Genomic DNA, 15315 nt, shown 5'->3' with positions numbered 1-15315 from the left:
GCAGCAATGACAGCTGCAACCAAAAAAAAAAAAAAAGTAGCCGGGCGTTGTGGCGGGCACCTGTAGTCCCAGCTACTTGGGAGGAGGAGGCAGGAGAATCACTTGAGCCCAGGAGTTGGAGGTTGCTATGAGCTGTGATGCCATGGCACTCTACCCAGGGCAACAGCTTGAGGCTCTGTCTCAAAAAAAAAAAAAAAAAAAAAAGAAGAAAAAGGAAAAGAGAAATAGCCAGGCATTGTGGCAGATGCCTATAGTCCCAGCTACTTGGGAGGCTGAGGCAAAAGAATCCCTTTTGCCCAAGAGTTGGAGGTTGCTGTGAGCTATAACATGGCACTCCACCCAGGGCAAGATAGTGAGACTCTGTCTCACAAAAAAAGAAAAAAAAAAAAGAGGGCGGCACCTGTGCCTCAGTCGGTAAGGCGCCAGCCCCATATACCGAGGGTGGCGGGTTCAAACCCGGCCCCAGCGGAACTGCAACCAAAAAATAGCTGGGCATTGTGGCGGGCGCCTGTAGTCCCAGCTGCTCTGGAGGCTGAGGCCAGAGAATCGCTTAAGCCCAGGAGTTGGAGGTTGCTGTGAGCTGTGTGATGCCATGGCACTCTACCCAGGGCCGTAAAGTGAAACTCTGTCTCTACATAAAAAAAAAAAAAAGAAAAGAAAAGATAACTTAGAAAATAGAGATAAGCCGAATGGGAAAAGATATAATCTTTCTACAAAAGACTTAATAAATACAAAAGATCATATTACAAAAAAATAACAAACAAACAAACAAAAAAGATACAATTCTTTCTAATCCTACTACCTGGATATAACTATTGTTCAATATTTTGGTGTTTACTCTTTCCATCTTTTTGAATTTATATGTGAGTATAATTTTTTGTTTGTTTAGAAAAATAGGATTATGTATTTATAGCTGGCTTTTTTCACTTAAAAATATGTCATGAGGGCGGCACCTGTGGCTCAAAGGAGTAAGGCGCCTGCCCCATATACCAGAGGTGGTGGGTTCAAACCCTGCCCCGGTCAAAAAAAAAAAAAAAATATATATATGTCATGAACTTTTTTTTTTTTTTTTTGTAGAGACAGTCTCACTGTACCGTCCTCGGGTAGATGCCATGACTTCACACTGAACTTTTTTTTTTTTTTGAGACAGAGTCTCAAGCTGTCGCCCTGGGCAGACTGCTATGGCATCGCAGCTCACAGCAACCTGAAACTCTTGGGCTCAAAGAGATTTTCTTGCCTCAGCCTCCTGAGTAGCTGGGACTACAGGCACCTGCCACAACACCCAGCTATTTTTTTGTTGTTGTTGCAGTTGTCATTGTTGTTTTAGCTGGCGTGGGCTGGGTTTGAACCTGCCAGCCTTGGTGTATGTGGCTGGTGCCCTACCTACTGAGTTATGGGAGCCATTGCCTTTTTTTTTTTTTTGAGACAGAGCCTCAAGCTGTCACCCTGAGTAGAGTGCTGTGGCATCACAGCTCACAGCAACCTCAAACTCCTGGGGTCAAGCAATTCTCTTGCCTCAGCCTCCCAAGTAGCTGGGACAATAGGCACCTGCCACAATGCCCGGCTATTTTTTGGTTGCAGCCGTCATTGTTGTTTGGCAGGCCAGGCTGGATTCGAACCCGCCAGCTCAGGTGTATGTGGCTGATGCCTTAGCTGCTTGAGCCACAGGCCCCGAGCCGGGAGCCATTGCTTTTTTTTGTTTGTTTGTTTTGAGACAGAGTTTCACTTCTTTAACCTTGGCAGAGTGCCATGGCATCAGCCTAGCTCATATCTTCAAACTCCTAGGTTCAAGCAATCCTCCTTACTCAGCCTCCCGAGGAGCTGGAACTACAGGCTTGCAGCACAACACCCAGCTAATTTTCCTATTTTTTAGTAGAGACAGAGGTCTTGCTATTGCTTAGGCTGGTCTCAAACTCCTGAGCCCAGGCAATCTACCTGCCTCAGCTTTTCAGAGTGCCTAGCTATTTTTGTTGCAGTTGGCTGGGGCTGGGTTTGAACCCACCACTCTCAGTATATGGGGCCAGTGCCCTACCTACTGAACCATAGGTGCCGCCCACCTCATGACAATTTTAATAGCTGTAAAATGTTTGGGGTTTTTTGTTTTGTTTTTGACCGGGGCTGGGTTTGAATCCACCACCTCTGGCATATGGGACCAGCGCCCTACCCCTTTGAACCACAGATGCTGCCCATGTTTGGGTTTTTTGTTCGTTTGATTTTCAGACAAAGTCTTATATTGCCTTGGCATCATAGCTCATAGCAACCTCCAACTCTTGGGCTTAAGCAATTCTTTTGCCTCAGCCTCTCAAGTGTCTGGGACTACAGGCACCTGCCATAATACCTGGCTATTTTTTTAGAGACGGTGTCTTGCTCTTGCTTAGGCTGGTCTCAAACCTGTGAGCTCAGGGCAGTCTACCTATCTCTCGGCCTCCCCAGTGCTAGGATTATAGGCGTGAGCCACTGTGCTGGGCCTCTAAAGTGTTTTGTTTTTTTTGAGACAATCTCATTCTTTGGCCCCAGGCTAGAGCACCAAAGGTGGTATCATGGCTCACAGCAACCTCAGACTCTTGGGCTCAGGGATCTTCTTCCCTCAGCCTCCCAGGTAGCTTGGACTACAGGTGTGGACCACCCACGGCTGGCAAGTTTTTCTATTTTTAGTAGAGACAGGGTCTTGCTCTTGCTTAGGCTAGTCTCGAACTCCTGAGCTCAAGCAATCCACCCGCCCTGGCCTCCCAAAGTGCTAGGATTATAGGCATGAGCCACCATTCCAGACCTAATTTCAGATTCTGAAACAGATTACTTTCAATTAGCTTTACTTTTAGGATTATTACAAGTGTGTTTTGTGATAATATCACCTAATGCTGACTCACATATTTAAGGTCTTCTTACTCCATTATGTCTATGGGAAGAGCTTTTGTATCCCAACATCCTAATTTACAATTTTGATGAAATTGGTCCAGTGTATGGAATGTCCCTTATACATGGGCAGATAAACTTTAAGCTTTGTAGGTTGTATAAGTAAGCCCCGCTTGGAGCTGCCATAACAAAGGATCGCAGAATGGGGAGCTTAAGCAACGAAACTTCTTTCCTTACAGTTCTGGGTGCTGCAAGTCTGAGATCCAGATGTGGGCAGGGTTGAGACCTCTTTCCATTGCTTGGAGATGGCCATCTTTTCCCTGTGCCTTCATATCTTCACATGACCTTCCCTGTATATGTATCTGTGCCCTAATTTCCTCTTCTAAGGACCCTAGTCATATTGGATTAGGGCCCACCCTAATGACTTCATTCTACCTTAATCATCAGTCTTCAAATATAGTCACATTATGTGATCCAGGTTGAGGACATCAACACCGGAGTTGGGGGGATGGAAGGGCAGGAACACAATTCAGCCCATAAGAGAGGTGTATGCAGGTTTGTTTGTTTGTTGTTGTTGTTTGAGACAGACTGTCACTATTTTGCCCATTGTAGAGTGCCCTGGCGTCACAGCAACCTCACACTCCTGGGCTCAAGCGATTCTCTTGCCTCAGCCTCCCAAGTAGCTGGGACTACAAGCGCCCGCCACAATGCCTGGCTATTTTTTGTTGCAGTTGTCATTGTTGTTTAGCTGGCTGGGGCTGGGTTTGAACCTGCCAGCCTTGGTGTATGTGGCTGACACTGTAACCATTGTGTTATAGGTGCCAAGCCAACAGTTGTCATTATTGTTTAGCAGGCCTGGCCTGGCTTGAACCCGCCAGCCTTGGTGTATGTGGCTGATGCCCTCCTCACTGAGCTACGGGCACCGAGCCTGTACACAGGTTTTATTTTATAAAATGTATCACCTAGGTGGCAACTCGCAGGGTGGCTGGCTTGTAAAGTTTTCATGACATTGTTTAAAACATATAACCAATCATTAGTCTGTAAGACCTGCTAGACAGAGATTTTGTGTGCTTTGTTTACTGTTGTTTGTAGAACTGGGAACAGCATCAGTGTCTTATCAATTGCTGGTTCAATGAATGCATAAGTGGATATCAAATTTCCTTAGTAAGATGAAGACCTTATTTCCATTTTGTATCCCTCTGTGTATTTTTATTTATTTATTTATTTGTTTATTTTTTGAGACAGAGTCTCACTATGTCACCCTGAGTAGAGTGCTATGGCATCACAGCTCACAGCAACCTCCAACTCGTGAGCATAAGCAATTCTTTTGCCTCAGCCTCCCACGTAGCTGGGACTACAGGCACCTGCCATGCCCAGCTACTTTTTGTTGCAGTTGTTATTGTTTAGCTGGCCCGGGTCAGGTTCAAACCCTCCAGCCTTGAGTGTGGCTAGTGCCTGGTACTACAGGCGCTGAGCCGTCACTCTGCGTATTTTAAAATATCTTATGGAACACTTACTTTCATAAGAAAGTTCCAGAAATTACTAAGTAGAAGTAAAAGACAGTAGATAAAATCATTCCAGTTTTCTACTTCGCAATGCGAAATTACATACAAGCACTGGATGTGATTTTCTTTCTTTCTGACAAAGATTTTTCTATTTAGTAGGATATATACATTGTTATTTTCAGTGATTACCAATGAGCAGGGTTTTTCATGGCTATTGAGTCTTGAAAGTTACTGCAACTTTTTCAACAAGTTTCTGAGTTGAAAACCTGGGAATATTCAGTTGCGGTGGCTCATACCTATAATCCTAGCATTCTGGGAGGCCAAGGTAGGTGGATTGCTTGAGCTCAGGAGTTCAAGACCAACCTTAGCACACTGAGTTCAGAAAGAAGTGACAAGGGACAGCCAGATAGTAAGGGAGAAATAATAACAAAAAACAGACAGAAAAACTCAAGTTGGATTATGCTGTGAAGTCATATAGTATGCTACCAAATAGCCTTTCTATTTTTCTACTGTAAATAGAAAAATTTGGCTTGGCACCTGTAGCACAGTGGTTACAGCACCAGCCATATACACCAAGGGTGGCGTGTTTGAACCTGGGCCCAGCAGGCTAAACAACAATGGCAACAGCAGGGCGGCGCCTGTGGCTCAGTGGGCAGGGCTCCGGCCCCATACACCAAGGGTGGCAGGTTCAAACCCGGCCCCAGCCAAACTGCAACAAAAAAAATAACCGGCCATTGTGGCAGATGCCTGTAGTCCCAGCTATTCGGGAGGCTGAGGCAAGGGAATTGCCTAAGCCCAAGAGCTGGAGGTTGCTGTGAGCTGTGTGATGCCACAGTACTCTACAGTGGGTGATAAAGTGAAACTCTGTCTCAAGAGGGACTTTACCTAACTATTGCAATCAGTGTAACCCGGATTATTGTACCCTCAACGAATCCCCAACAATAAAAAAAAAAGTGAAGGGCGGCGCCTGTGGCTCAGTCGGTAAGGCGCCGGCCCCATATACGGAGGGTGGCGGGTTCAAGCCCAGCCCCGGCCAAACTGCAACCAAAAAATAGCCGGGCGTTGTGGCGGGCGCCTGTAGTCCCAGCTGCTCGGGAGGCTGAGGCAAGAGAATCGCTTAAGCCCAGGAGTTGGAGATTGCTGTGAGCTGTGTGAGGCCACGGCACTCTACCGAGGGCCATAAAGTGAGACTCTGTCTCTACAAAAAAAAAAAAAAAAGTGAAACTCTGTCTCTACCAAAAAAAGTATAAACAATGACAACTGCAAAAAAAAAAAAAAAAAGCTGGGCATTGTGGCAGGCCTCTATAGTCCCAGCTACTTGGGAGGTTGGGGAGGAGAATTGCTTAAGCCCAAGAGTTTGAGTTTGCTGTGAGCTGTGATGCCACAGCACTCTACCGAGGGCGACTCTGTCTCAAATAAATAATTAATTAATTAAATTAAATCAAAACAGAAAAACTAGCAGGGCATGGTGGCACAGGCCTGTAGTCCCAGCTACTTAGGAGGCTGAATGTAACACAGTTGCTTGAGTCCAGAAGTTTTTTTTTTTTTTTTTTTTTTTAAATATGGAACGCTTCACGAATTTGCATGTCATCCTTGCGCAGGGGCCATGCTAATCTTCTCTGTATCGTTCCAATTTTAGTATATGTGCTGCCGAAGCGAGCACGAGTCCAGAAGTTTAAGGCTGAGGTTGCTGTGATCTGTGATGCTATGGCACTCTACCAAGGGTGACAAAGTGAGACTCAGTCTCAAAAAAAAAAAAGGGTGGCGCCTGTGGCTCAAAGGGGTAGGGCACCAGTCCCATAAGCTGGAGGTGACGGGTTCAAGCCCAGCCCTGGCCAAAAACCACACACACACACACAAAAAAAGCAAAGAAAGAGAACTTAGGAATATGGGCACCCATTATAAGCAAGATGACCAGGAGCCAAGTAGTATGGACAGAGTTGGTACTATAGTAAAGTATTGTCAGCAGTCCCCACTTACAAGCACCATTTAAAGGTCTATTTTAAGCCCGGATAATGTGGCTCAGGCTTGTAATCCTAGCCATCTGGGAGGCCGAGGCAGGTGGATTGCCTGAGCTCATGGGTTCGAGACCAGCCTGAGCGAAAGCAACACCTCGACTCTAGAAAATAGCTAGGCATTGTGGCGGGCATCTGTAGTCCCAGCTACTTGGGAGGCTGAGGCAAGAGAATCACTTGAGCCCAAGAGTTTGAGGTTGCTGTGAGCTATAACGCCAGAGCACTCTACCAAGGGAGACAAAGTGAGACTCTGTCTCAAAAACAACAACAACAACAAAAAAAGAAAATATCTATTTTACAGAAGGTGCAGAAAAGTTACTTTGGTTCTGCAAATTACTCAATTGAATGCATAAAGATTTGAATATATACCACTTATTGACAAAGTGTTTATTTTTCTGATTTGTACCCTGGTTTGTGAATGAAGGGCTCCCTCTTACAAAGAAACATTGACTTGGGTGGGCATGGGGGCTCATACCTTTAATCCTAGCACTCTGGGAGGCCAAGGAGGGTGGATTTCTTGAGCTCAAGAGTTCCAGACCAGCCCAAGCAAGAGTGAGACCCCATCTCTGCTAAAAACAAAACAAGTAGCCAGGCATAGTGGTGTACACCTGTAGTCTCAGCCACTCGGGAGGCTGAGGCAGGAGGATTGCTCAAGCCCAAGAGTTTGAGGTTGCTGTGAGCTATGATGCCATTGCACTCTACTCAGGGCCACAGAGTGAGACTCTATCTTAACAAACAAAAGCAAAGGCTTGGCACCCATAGCACAGTGGTTACAGTGCCAGCCACATACATGGAGGCTGATGGGTTCGAACCCAGCCAGGGCCACCTGCAACAAAAAAATAGCTCAGCGTTGTGGTGGGCACCTATAGTCCCAGCTACTTGGGAGGATGAGGCAAAAGAATCTCTTAAGCCCAGGAGATTGAGTTTGCTGTGAGCTGTGATGCTACAGCACTCTACCAAGGGTGACATAGTGAGACTCCATCTCAAAAACAACAACAATAACAAAACAAAAACAAAAAACCATTGACTTATAAAGCAGTTGGACAAAGAATCTCCATCCAATTATAGTAAAGCATTTTTTTCTATTTGAAAAAACTTTTCTATTTCATTTTTTTCTATGTGGTGAACTTGTATCATGAATGGAAGTTTGGCTTATAAGACTTATTTAACCTTGCATGTTTTCCTGAATAGTTATATCTTTGAAACAATAGTTTAGAAGTATGCTAACAACTCATCAATCCAAAATCCAATGAAGAATCAGGAAATAAGCAACTTTCAGCTTCTAGGCAGCAAAGGGAGATGCTGGTCCTCCTGCTGACTTTGACACATTTCTAAAAATCTTGGTTATCCAGTTTGCTAACCAATGCAGGTTAGAAATGATCAATTGGAAAGGGAAAAAGAGGTTGATATTGACAGGCATACTGAGTTCAGAAAGAAGTGACAAGGGACAGCCAAATAGTGAAGGAGAAGAAATAACAAAAAACAGACAGAAAAACTCAACTTGGATTATACTGTAAAGTCATATAGTATGCTACCACATAGCCTTGTCACAGCTCAAAGATGGACAGTCTCTTGAAGATGTAACCATCTTTTGTGCCAGTATAAATATTATTTATAAAAAGTAATCGTATGACAATGCAGTATGATACTAGAGATTTATGATCGTATCATTTTGTTCATAAATTAACTTTCTGATTTTTATAAAAGGCAGTGCATAATGCATTTTAGAAAAAAATTCCTTCTTGGAATGGTTAACTTTTTTTTTTTTTTTTTTTTGTAGGCAGCGTCTTACTTTGTTGCCCTTGGTAGAGTGCCCTGGCATCATAGCTTACAGCACCCTCAAACTCTTGGGCTTAAGCGATTCTCCTGCTTCAGCCTCCCAAGTAGTTGGGACTACAGGTGCCCACCACAACACCCAGCTATTTTTTATTGCAATTGTCATTGTTGTTTGGCAAGCCCAGCTTGATTTGAACCCACCAGCTCCAGTGTTATGTGGCTGGTGCCCTAGCTGCTGAGCCATAGGCACTGAGCCAGAATGGTTAACATTTAAAGGAAATACCCTCAATCACCAGAAATAACACACATCTTAAGTCATCTGGGTAGCTAGGGTAATAATGTATTCAGGGTAACAGGGGTTGTATTAAGATGTTCATAGCAGCCTGTCCGTGTGCCTGTGCACTGCTTATCTGAGAGAGTTTAATTGGCTGAATTACTAAAGAGATTTTGAAATTCCAAATAACATCTCACCACCTGCCTCCCAGCCTTCTGCTCTTGTTTGCAAACCCGAGGCAAACCCTAGGCAAACTCTTCCTCCAGCTACTTCCTTTATGCTCCCACTCCGTATTCTCACTCCTTTTCCCTGCCTATTCCATTCCAGCACACTTTGCAAATTATGTTTATTAAGAGCCTACATCTTTTCCTAAAGTGCCAGGTAAAACAAAAACAAAAAAAATTTTTAAATTAAAAAAAAAAAAAATCCTGTCAACATGCCAGTGTCTATGCTAGCACCACAACAGGGAAGCCATTTGCCAAGGCAAGTCTGGACTTTCAGGAGATGTCCCCATCTTTGAGGCTTTGGAACCCCTTCCTTGTTCTAAGAAACTCCAACTCTCAGCCTTCTCCATAGCTCTTCTCCTGCCTTCCACCCTGATGGAAACTTGGTTTGCCTTTAGAGATAGTACTTCCTTTGAAAGCCTTTTCTTGGCTGGGTGAGGTACAACACGCATGTAATCCTAGCACTTTGGGAGGCTGGGGCAGGTGGATTGCTTGAGCTCAGGAGTTTGAGACAAACCTGAACAAGAGTAAGACCCCCATCTCTACTAAAAATAGAAAAACTATTTTTCTATTTCCGGGCTTAGTGGCCCACACCTGTAGTCCCAGCTACTTGGGAGGCTGAGGCAAGAAGATCTCTTGAGGGCAGGGTATGGTGACTCACGCCTATAATCGTATTTAAAAAAAAAAAAAAAAAAGAGGATCCCTTGAGCCCAAGAGTTTGAAGTTGCTGTGAGCTACAATGATGCCAAGGCACTCTACCCAGGGCAATGGAGTCTCACTCTGTCTCAAAAACAAAACAAAACAAAAACACAAAAGCCTTTCCTTAAGAATACTAGTTTAGGGCGGCACCTGTGGCTCAGTCGGTAAGACGCCAGCCCCATATACCGAGGGTGGCGGGTTCAAACCCGGCCCGGCCAAACTGCAACCAAAAAATAGCCGGGCGTTGTGGCAGGTGCCTGTGGTCCCAGCTGCTCGGGAGGCTGAGGCAAGAGAATCGCTTAAGCCCAGGAGTTGGAGGTTGCTGTGAGCTGTGTGAGGCCACGGCACTCTACTGAGGACCATAAAGTGAGACTCTGTCTCTACAAAAAAAAAAGAATACTAGTTTAAAAAATAGCTGGGCATTGTGGCAGGCACCTGTAGTCCCAGCTACTTGGGAGGCTGAGGAAAGAGAATCACTTGAGGCCAACAATTTGAGGTTGCTCGCTCAGTTGGTAGGGCTCCAGCCACATGTACTAAGGGTGGCAGGTTCAAACCCTGCCCTGCCCAGCTAAAAAAAACAACAATGCAACAAAAAAATAGCCGGGCGTTGTGGCGGGTGCATGTAGTCCCAGCTAGTTGGGAGGCTGAGGCAAGAGAATCGCTTAAGCCCAAGAGTTGTAGGTTACTGTGAGCTGTGATGCTACAGCACTCTACCTAGGGCAAACAAACAAAAACAAACAAACAACAACAACAAAAAACCCCCCAGAGGCTATTTCCTCACAGTTCTAGGGGTTGGAGGTCTGAGATCATGGTGTGGGCAGGGTTGGTTCCTCCTGAGGCCTCTCTTCTCTGCCTTGTAGACAGCTTGTCTCCTCCCTGTGTCTTCCCGTGGTCTTCCTGCTGGGCACATCTGTGTTCTCATCTGTTCTGATGAAGACACCCGTCAGAGGGATTAGGGCTCATGCCAATGACTTCATTTTACCTTAATTATTTCGTTAAAGGCCCTATCTCCAAATACAGTCATTTTCTGGAGGTCCTGGGGAATTAGGGCTTCAATATAGGAATTTTGGGGGACACAAGTACAGCCTATGGTTAGGATTTCTGCTCCTTCTAGATCAGCGGTTCTCAATCTGTGGGTCACAATTCCTTTGATGGTGGAATGACCCTTTCACAGGGGTCACCTAAATACATCCTGCATATCAGATATTTACATCATGATTCATAACAGTAGCAAAATTACAGTTATGAAGTAGCAACAAAAATAATTTTATGGTTGGGGGTCACCACAACATGAGGAACTGTGTTAAAGTGTTGCTGCATGAGAAGGTTGAGAACCACTGATCTAGACAGTCTTGGAGTTCTGCCCCCAGGGCTCCATCCTGTGTCTTCCATACTCTCCGCCACCTGTCCACCCTCCCAGCCTGCTGTCTTCCCTCATCTTCACGCTCCCTGCCTTGTCCTCCTTGCTCTACTTGGACTTGATCATGCCCCGTCTTGCCAGTCCACATTACTTCTATGTTTGCCTTCATTGTTGAAGTTTCTACCTACCAGTCATCATCCCCACTCTAAGTTTTCTCCCCTCTGTCGTCTCCATGACATTAGAAAGGAGCAGGGACTGAGATGAAGTCTTCTAGCACCAGTTCCTGCCTTCGTCTCTCCTTAGGCTTCAACCCTGGCCTTGCCCTTACTTTCCTCACTGCTGCTTTATATGTCCAAGGCCATCAGATACCAGTGTCCACAACTTGCCTTTTTCTCACTATTTCTCAGTATGTTCCTACTCTTCTTATTTTCCCTCTCATCTTAGAGTATGAATTATCCCTCTTTTCCTTTCAAGGCTGATCTTTCTACCTTTTCTTCTCTGCCATACACACTCTCTCTTTCTTCCAAAATTGTTTCCTGTTTCATACATGTGTGTTTGCTCCCTTTCTGGATCTATACTCCTTTCCTGTTGACATAAATCATCTGGGTGATTCACTCATTTTAAAACCCCTTCCCTAGGGCAGCACCTGTGGCTCAGTGAGTAGGGCTCTGGCCCCATATACTGAGGGTGGTGCGTTCAAACCCAGCCCCTGCCAAACAGCAACAAAAAAATAGCCGGGCCTTGTGGTGATGCCTATAGTCCCAGCTACTCGGGAGGCTGAGGCAAAAGAATCACCTAAGCCCAAGAGCTGGAGGTTGCTGTAAGCTGTGACACCATGGCACTCTACCAAGGGTGACAAAGTGAGACTCTGTCTCTAAAAAAAAAAAACACAAAAAAACCCTTTCCTAGACTCTGATATTCCTAGAGGTAATTTTTTAAAGTTTATTTCATTCTTTTAAGAGATGGGGTCTTGCTGTGTTGCCCAGGCTGCTTCAATCTTACAGGCACTGGGATTATAGGTGGGAGTTACTGAACTCAGTTCCTAGAGATAATTTTCAGGGTACTTTTGAGCAGGGCTTCTGAACTTCAGCACTGTTGGCATTTGGGGCCAGATAATTCTTTGCTGCAGGGCTTTTCCTTGTGCACTGTAGTGTGTTAAGCAGCATCTCTGGCTTTTACTGACTAGATGCCAGTCACACCATTCCCCCAACTTGTGATAACTAAAAAAAAAAAATCTCCAGACATTGCCAAACATCTCCTAGGGTTCAGAATCACCTATTTGAGAACTGCTGATATAGAAATTAGGAGTGTGGCCTCTGCTAGTCTCTGACCTGTGCTAGGTATGCTGGAGTCAACAAAATTTCCAGTTACAGTTTCAGACTTTATTTTGCACATATGGAACATAATTAGAGAACAGAAAGGGTTTTGTCCTTCATGTTCATGTAACAGAGGAATGATTATAAACCAAGTTAGCAATACTTAAAAATGTGCATTCATTTACTTTTCCAACTGAATCTGTGTTAAACAACTGCACAATGTCTCCTCTGCAAAACTCTGATCAAGAGCATTTTACTGAGATTAGTCAAGACAATCAAGAAGGCATTTTTTAAATTAGTAAATTATGAGGTATGAAAATTAAGTTCATGAACTTGCCACCATGCACTTCCATTGGCAGCACTGTACAGACAACTCAGGAAGGTTTTATAACTTTGGTATATTAGTGTCTCACAGCTGTGTTCATGTTGACATGTCACAGTTTCTTGCTGAGTGGCATTCATTACTGTTGTGTGTTTTTTGTCTCATTGCAAGAATGTTGGAGCTTGAATTAGAGCAATGAACAAACATTTATAAATTTCTTGTTGAACTTGGCAAGAGTGGAAGTGAAATCAGCGACATGTTAGTCCAGGTTGATGGGGATGATGCCATGAAGAAGACAGCAGTATACAAACAGGTTAAATGTTTTTCTGAGGGGAGAAAAAGTGTCACACTGTTGAAGAAAGGTCAGAGTGCCAGTAATGAAACTGATGAAAACATTACAAAAATTCACTGAATTGTGTGTCAAAATCATTGGCTGACTGAGATTCATAGCAGACCCAGTAAACATTGATAGAGAAATAGGAAAATCTTAACTGAAAATCTTAGCGTGAGAAAGGTGTGGCTCTTACATCACGACAATGCACCAGCTCACATGGCATTGCCTCTGAGGGAGTTTTTAGCCAGTAAACAAGTAATGGTATTGGATCATCTCTTGACTCATCTGATCTGGCCCCCAATAATTTTTTTCTTTACTTCAAGATAAAGGAAATATTCAAAGGAAGACATTTTGATAACATTGAGGACATCAAGGGTAATATGACAGCTCTGATGGCCATTCTAGAAAAAGAGTTCCAAAATTGCTTTGAAGGGTGGATTAGGCTCTGACATTTTTTTTTTTGTTGTTGTTGCAGTTTGGCCGGGGCTGGGTTTGAACCCGCCACCCTCAGCATATGGGGCCGGCGCCGTACTCACTGAGCCACAGGCACCACCTCTAGGCTCTGACATTTTTGCATAGCTTCCCAAGGAGAGTACTTGGAAGGTGACCGTAGTGATATTCAGTGATGAGGCGTATAGCATAATTTCAGTCCTCCTATTTAATTCTTAGCTGGCTGATAACAACAGTGAAAGAGTGTGGACTCTGGGATTGCCTCTCAGCACTACCACTTACCAGCCTGGGCTGTCAAACCTCTCTGCTTCAGTTTCCTCAGTGACAAATGGAGATGATTGTGGCACCTACCTGACTGTTTAGAGAAGGCTCTGGAACAGTGCCTGGCATGAAGTAGTCAGCTTTCAATAAATGTTAACTGCTGTCATCATTGCTGTTGCTATTTTCCTTTCTCTCCCTTCCTTTGTCACCTACCTTCTTACCAGAGCAGGGGACTTCACTTCCTCTTCTTCTACTTACTCTTTTTTTTTTTTTTTGTAGAGACAGAGTCTCACTTTATGGCCCTCGGTAGAGTGCCGTGGCCTCACACAGCTCACAGCAACCTCCAACTCCTGGGCTCAAGCGATTCTCTTGCCTCAGCCTCCTGAGTAGCTGGGACTACAGGCGCCCGCCACAACGCCCAGCTATTTTTTGGTTGCAGTTTGGCCGGGGCCGGGCTTGAACCCGCGACCCTCGGTATATGGGGCCGGCGCCCTACTGACTGAGCCACAGGCGCCGCCCCTTCTACTTACTCTTTAACCCCTTGCTTTCTGGCCTCTGTCTTCCCCACTCACATCAACTCATTTTCTCAGCTCTCATCTTGATTTCTGCTCTACTTGCCTTGGTCTCTCTACATCTTAACCCTGCAGACCTGAGGTCCCCAATCCCCTAGGCTGCCAACCAGTACTGGTCCAGGCAGGAGGTGAGTGGCTGCACAGCAGGAGGTGAGCAGGGAAGCTTCACCTGTATTTAAGCTGCTCCCTATCCCTTGCTTCGCTGCCTGAGCTCCACTTTCTGTCAGATCAGCAGCAGAGTTAGAATCTCATAGCATCGCAAACCCTGCTGTAAACTGTGCATGTGAGGATCTAGGTTGCATGCTCCTTATAAGAATCTAATGCCTCGTGATCTGGGGTAGAGCTGAGATGGGGTCCCACTGATTCTGCATTTTGGTGAGTTATATAGTTAATTCCATTATACATTACTATGTACTAATAGAAACAAAGTGCATGATAAATGTAATGCACTCAAATCACCCTAAAACCATCTCCCTCCACCCCCATCCATGGAAGAATTATCTTCCATGATACCAGTCCCTTCTGCCAAAAAGGGTGGGACCGCTGCTGTAGACCACATTTTCCCTTGGAATCTTCCACTTCCTTAGCTGTTCTGCTTCTTTGGAGAAAAAGGAAAGGATGCGCTCAACACTCCTTTGAAGATACTGATGACCTAAACTAAGACAGGGGTAGAAAAGAGAAGATCAGGAAGACTTCAGAGGAAGAATGAACAGCATTCATTCTTTTCCCTTTTTTCCCACCCAGTTGCAGGCCTTCCCCTGCATTCACCTTGCTTGCCTTTGTCCCTTGTGTTGTCCCTAGATACCTCTCCAGGCCTCCTTCCTAAGGCTACCTCAAGTTCTCTTCCACACATCATGTCCCCTTACCCCACCCATGATGCATGCCACTAGTGTGTTGACCCACCCTCCACCCAGCTGCCTGAACCCACATCCAGAGAATCAGCCTGCCTAAGCCCCTACCTTCTCACTCCATAACCAATGGGGCCCAAGCACCGTGGACTGCATCCCTTCAACATCTCCTGCCTCCCATCCTTCCTGCACTGCCATCAATGCTGACACTAGTGCGGCAGTTCCACTTCTGTTGCAATACCCTTTGGTCAGTCCTCCAGAGGGATTGTTTTTCTTTCTCCCAATATTCAATTGATCAAGTTCTATTGATTCTATGACATAATTATGTCTCACAACAATTCATTCCTCACCACCCTTGCAGCCAGCGCCTTACTAGGTCCTTATTCTTCCCTAGCTGAACCCTTCTCTTAATTGCTAACTCTCATCCCTTTCTCATCTTGCTATCCTCTAGACCCTCTGCCACAGTACCAGGAGGGAGGCCCCATGTAGCCTCCTCTGTAGGCCCT

General features: G+C 45.1%; 1 protein-coding gene and 1 non-coding gene across 3 annotated transcripts in view; one reads left to right on the top strand and one right to left on the bottom strand.

The window, feature by feature from the left end:
* Nucleotides 1–15315, top strand: part of RREB1 (ras responsive element binding protein 1) — a 213912-nt gene that overhangs the window by 45716 nt on the left and 152881 nt on the right. The window lies entirely within an intron of this gene.
* On the bottom strand, nt 5915–6021 carry LOC128595009 (U6 spliceosomal RNA). Its single transcript, XR_008382705.1, has one exon. It is a non-coding gene; the product is annotated as a U6 spliceosomal RNA (small nuclear RNA).

This window comes from Nycticebus coucang, chromosome 9 (assembly GCF_027406575.1).
Source record: "Nycticebus coucang isolate mNycCou1 chromosome 9, mNycCou1.pri, whole genome shotgun sequence".
Classification (NCBI taxonomy): domain Eukaryota; kingdom Metazoa; phylum Chordata; class Mammalia; order Primates; family Lorisidae; genus Nycticebus; species Nycticebus coucang.
The sequence above is the reverse complement of the archived record's forward strand: the minus strand, read 5'-3'. Positions and strand labels throughout refer to the sequence as shown.